Raw genomic sequence first — 6,195 nt, 5'->3', positions numbered from 1 at the left:
ATAGCAAAACTGGTTAAACACAGAAAACTGCCCAGAGTAATACCACATATCAACATAGTTATAAACTGGATTTTCAAGAGGATACAGTTTCTGCTGTTCTTCCATTGCTTTTTTTACTTGGAGCTGGAGTCTAGCCATCTCCTGTTGCATCTGTCGAGTTTTCTGTTGCATCTTGTGAGTCTCCTGTTGCATCTGTCGAGTTTTCTCCTCAGCAGCCAGCAGCTCCAGACGCTCCTTACGAGCTTTTTCTTCCAGCTGGGCCAAGGCTTGCTCCTCTTCCATTCGAATTTCTGCCAGTTTTTGCTCATGTTCAAACTGCAGGCTGTCCATCAGGGCTTGCAGTTTCATTGCTTTTGCTGATGCTTTCTGTCTCATGGTCACTGATCTTTAACCAACCAAACTCTCAATCCCAAATTTCGAATTTGGATAGCGTGGGGTTCTGACCCAAAGCTTAATAAACCTGGTTCTGTGGATCCAAGCACGACTACGCCACTGTGATGATGCGGTTCTGGCGGGACCCAACTGAGAGTGCCAATTCAGGACCAATTGCTCAAACAGGGCAGTCACAGCCCAAGGCTGGGGTTTTTCCACCTCTAAGGCAAACCAAACCAGCCAGACAAAAAGGACTTCGGTTTCACCCCACTGGCTAACCACAAGTCACACAAGCAATTTCCTTAGACACTCCAGTCTCCCAGTATCACCACCAGTGCCACTCGTCCTGGGGATGAATGGTTATGAAAACCAACACCCCAATTAAAGAAAAAGGTTCTCTCAATTCCAAAGAATCAAGCCCCAGACCCAGGTCAATATACAAATCAGATCTTACCCACAAATCATGCTGTTGCCAATCCTTTAGAATCTAAAATCTAAAGGTTTATTCATAAAGGGAAAATGGTAGAGATGAGAGCTAGAATTGGTTAAATGGAATCAATTACATAGAGTAATGACAAAGTTCTTAGTTCAGGCTTGTAGTAGTGATGGAGTAAACTGCAGGTTTAAATCAAGTCTCTGGAGTACATCCCCCACTGGGATGGGCCATCAGTCTTTTGTGCAGAGCTTCAGTTTGTAGCAAAGTCCCTCCAGAGGTATGAAGCAGGATTGAAGACAAGATGGAGATGAGGTATTAGCCTTATATAGGCTTTTCCAGGTGTAAAAACCTCTTTGTCCTTACTGTGGAAAATTACAGCAAAATGGAGTCTGGAGTCACATGGGCAAGTCCCTGCTTACTTTGCTGAGCCACAAGGTGTGTCTGCCTTCTCTCCATGGGTCAATTGTGTAGCTGATGGTCCTTAATGGGCCATCAAGCAGGCTAGGCAGAGCTAACACCAACTTGTCTGCGGTGTCACCCAGAAGCAGAGCACAAATACAAAATACAGACAGTATAGAGCCAATACTTATAACTTCAACTACAAAATGATACATACATATAGACAGCATAATCATAACCAGCAACCCATAACCTGGTCTTAGACACCTTATATGACCCCCTTTACCTAAGATTTGGTGCCACTACAGGACCTTGGTTGCAAACCATGTTCTATATGGTCCCAGTTTATATCAATAACGTCACACTAAATTACTTGACACATGTGTAAATCACAGGTAGTTCTTTATTGATGATGCATTTGAAGAGGCTTATATTCATTGTTTATTTCAGCAAATGCATGGTATATTGCACTTATGATAGGTGACCTACATGTACTAGTTTCAGAGTGCAGTGTGCAGATCGCTACTGTTGTTGGCTAAAACCTACTTTCAGCAAATTATGTACAATTTTAGTGATATTTGGGAATCAGACATGAGACCAGAGCCGGGGAAATAGTATAAATGTTTCCACTGTTTTTTTTTCTTTTCTTTTAAATAATGTGCTTCAATTTTTCCCTGCCCCATACATTCACATTCTGTTGAATGAAATACCTTATGTAAACAAACAAACAAATAACTAAATAAATAAATTCTAAGTTGCCTGCAATTGACATAGTATAAATTATGTGAGATTGTCTCTCTACCAAAATAACCACCCTGAAAAAATTGTCCAAAGTGATGTGTGTGAAAGCACAACAGACACAGTGTACTCAAGTGCACCAGGGCTATATGACCTCAGAGTAACTGTTGGAAAAAGGAGAGCAGTGAGAGTGAGAGGAGGGAACATCCTAATAATAATAAAAAAAATTACTTGAGAATTAATCAATTGTTCTGTCTCTCTATTTATTCCTAAAATTTCTGTTGATAGCCAGGAATATTAATAAATCCAAGCTACAGCAGTTACAGATTTCTGAAGCAGGAGATGAGCTTAATCAGTCTGTAATAAATCATTTAAAGATTGCTGAGAGAATTCTAGGAAACATGTCTGCTACAAATGGAGAACATAGAGGAAAACTAAAATGCCACTGCCACTGAGTATGGGTAAGTGCTGTTTTCCTCTACGCACACATGGCTCCTGGCATCTGTTTTAATGTACGCACTATTCTTCACCCGGGGAGCATCTATACTGGAAAAAGGAGAATATCATTTATTTTCACAAAAGTGGCAATGTTCCATTCTAGGGTTTTATTTCATTACCTATTTTTGAGGCAGAATGGACATGGATTTTTTATGTTGTCATAAAAATACAGTTAAGAGTTAATTCCTCTTTTACCTGTAAAGGGTTAAGAAGCTCACATAACCTTGCTGACACCTGACCAGAAGGAACAATAAGGGGACAAGATACTTTAAACTCTGAAAGGGGGAAAAAGTCTTTTCTCTGTTCTGTGTGTTTTTGCCGAGTCAGAGATCCAGAAAACAACCATCTAACTCTTGTTTAAATTAGTGAGTATTTAGATAAGAATGAGGTAGATTTCTTTATTTTTCTCTTTGTCATTTCTTTTGCAAACATAGAGGGAGAATCAAATTGGGTTTTGTGTAACTTTAAGGTTTTGCCCAGAGGGAAATCCTCTGTGTTTTGAATCTGTTGTCTGTGAGATCATCTTGCTTTCTAATCTCACAGAGGAATTCCTTTTTCTTTAATTAAAAGTATTCTTTTAAGAACCTGATTGATTTTTTCCTTGTTTTAAGATCCAAGGATTTTGGATCTGGGTTCACCAGGAATTGGTTGGGGGGATTTTCTTGAGTAATAATAATAATAATAACAATAATTGGAGATATATCTATCTCCTAGAACTGGAAGGGACCTCAAAAGGTCATTGAGTCCAGCCCCTGCCTTCACTAGCAGGACCAAGTACTACCCAGGAAAAAGGGTATAGAGACTTGGGGGAGTGAAATTAGTCAAATCCTGCCAGGAAAGGGGGGATAAGGACTGGGGAAAATTGGGGGAAGGCAGAGTTCCCAAATGGCTCTCCCTCAAACATTTTGTTAAAACATTTGGTGGTGGCAGTGACTGTTTTGCCTAAGCTGGTAAAAATAAGCTTAGGGGTTATTCATGCTGGTCTCCACATCTGTACCCTAAAGTTCAGGGGAGAGGGGGCCTTAACATATATCTTGCCTAATTCTGTGCTATTACTTTTTAAACATTAATGTTGTCTCTTTCTCATGACTTATTGGACTTGGTCTTTGTTGTTCTTGTGAGTAGGTCTACTAGATTTTGTTTCATTTTGCTCTTACATAAACTCTTATGTTACAGTTAGCACACTAAAAAATCTTCCAGAGTTTACCACACAGCATTATGCTCACTTAATCATAGAATTTTCCATAGACTCAGCAAGACATTGTAGCATATTCTGATAAGTTGTGTTAACTATATTGACTTAAGTGCAAACTATGGATTCTGTATTCAGTTCCTTACTGAATGGTGAGATATATGTTTATATTTTTATTAGATATGTTATATTTATAAGCTTTTACCTGCAAAAATATATTGTGCTGGAGAATTGTACCTCCCATTCTTCATTCTGAATGGACTTTGATTCTTGATGGCACCAAGAAATATATCTTGAGACAAGGCTCAATTATAGCTTTGCCAAATGCCTTGAGCAAGCAGCAATACATTGACGTGCTGCCCCATGAGAAGAGCAGGAGGTAGATTGTAACTGAGTCAAAATCAGCCTTCTGTGTTTCTCTTGCTTCTTTAGGTAAAAACCTCTGCCAGCAGGGGCAGCTCTAGGCACCAGCAAAGCAAGCAGCTGCTTGGGGCAGCCCATTTGCAGGGATGGCAGTTAGCAGGGCTCGAGCCTGGGAGCTGAGAACCAACAGGGGCCCTGGGAGCTGTAGTTCCTTGGTTAGCTCCCTGCCTATAGAATCAGCCCTGGAGCAGGGAAAGAACTACATTTCCCAGCATTCCCTTGGTCACTATCAACAGGAAAGGGAGGAAGGGAGTATGGTAGCTGAAACATCATGCTGCAGCTTGAGCTCACTGCTAGAGCAGGGTGGCACTGTGAATGGGGAACAAGTGTGCCCAAGGAGTAGAAGGCTTTGGCCCAGATATCCCCTATCCCCAGACTGGCTTAGGGATACTGGTGTGACCTCACCTTGCAACCCCCAAAGAAGGAATTGGGTGGACTAAATGGACAGTGCTCCTCTCTATCTGAAGCCTAGCAAGGGAGGTAGGTGGATCCCACTAGAATTTAAAATGAAAAGTAAGGGAGGGGAGGCTCTACTGGACCTGGACAGCTTTAGATACAGTACCAGGCACTTAGGAGGATTTCCACTTCTGAGCCATGGAAGCAGAAATTGACTTTTCCTTTCCAGATTTAACTAATATTCAGAAAGGGAATCTAGCACTTGCCTTCCAGATTTGAACACCTCAAAATTCAGGAGTGCTCAAGCTCAAATTGGGCAGCTGTTACTTCATTTCTCCCAAATCAAATATACTGATCCACTGTAATTTGCTGTAGAAAAAGTTGGATAAAATTGAGCAAGAAATGCTTCCCAGTGGTTATTAGGACTGGAATTGCTATTTTCAACAGCCATTGCCTTTTGGTTTTGTTTTGTTTTTAGTTGTTTCAAAGGAAGACAGTGATATTGCATTGGCAAATTCCCCATAAAAACAAAGAGTAGAACAAAAGAATAATAAAGGCACCTTGACTTTTCCTCATTTATGGAGGACAGTCTTATAATATGCATCCAGATATCTTTCAATCACACAAGCTGAAAATTGTTCCACTTTACTGCAGTTCTGTAACCATATGGGAACCAATCCTGTCTGTGTTCTGTGCACATCCAAAATTCCTGCTGAATGACCCACCCTGGGAACAAGTCACGAGTGACCTAGGGCTGGGGCAGAAGGAGGGTGCAGGTGGGGGAGAGGGGGAAGAGCCCAGGGCTGGGGTGGCAGGGGGTGCAGGTGGAGGGGGCAGAGCCCAGGGCTGGGGTGGCAGGGGCTGGGAGGGGCACTGGTGGGGGGGAGTGGGGTGCCCAGAGCTGGTGCAGCACGGGGTGTGTGTGAGCCCAGGCCTGGGGTGCCAGGGGGTGCGGGTGGGGTGGGAGAGCCCAGAGCTGGGGCAGCAGGGGGTGCAGGTGGGAGAGGGAGAGCCCAGGGCTGGGGCAGCAGGGAGGTGCGGGGGAGAGCCCAGGGCTGGGGTGGGGGCAGCCAAATTTTATTTTGCTTGGGGCAGCAAAAAACCTCCAGGAACAGGCCCTGTGTGCCAGGCCTGTTCCTGGAGGAGCACACTTCCGTGATGTGCCAGCGTAGCTATACTAACCAGCATATTCATGGGGAGGAGGAGCCAAGGCTCTGCCCATTTCCATCTGCTTGCCGTGATGTAGCAGCCCTGCAGAGACCTGTGATCCAGGTAGCTGGAGGAAAAAAGTGAGAGACTGCCTTACTCACTTGCAGAGCTGCACAAGCCAAGCCACAATCTCGTGCAGAATGACTACTGTTATACCAAGTTTGCATTGTATTTCTATGGTTGAACTGTTAAAGATTTGCTCTCTGGAATCTGAAAGGTTAGAACTATAATTGATTTATCAGATGCATGTAAGGCAGGAGATTACACTCAGGGTTCTCTGATGGGTCTCTCAGTTGATTGTGTATTTGTGTAGTCTTAAAAATAGGAACTTTTTTTTTAAAATGCCCTAAAATATCAGTTAAGACACTGGAAAAAAAGTTAGAATTACTTAGAGGATCGTGGCACTTCAAAGTTGTAGTAATTTATGTGGCAGAAAGGAAGACATTTTCACTAAGCATCTGCATTGTGGTTATTAAACTACAAACTTGTTATAGCTGTTGGAGTCACTAAACAGCCTTGCCTTCCTCCATTA

This window comes from Mauremys mutica, chromosome 1 (assembly GCF_020497125.1).
Source record: "Mauremys mutica isolate MM-2020 ecotype Southern chromosome 1, ASM2049712v1, whole genome shotgun sequence".
Taxonomy (NCBI): Eukaryota; Metazoa; Chordata; order Testudines; family Geoemydidae; genus Mauremys; species Mauremys mutica.
This window is presented reverse-complemented; position numbering follows the sequence as displayed.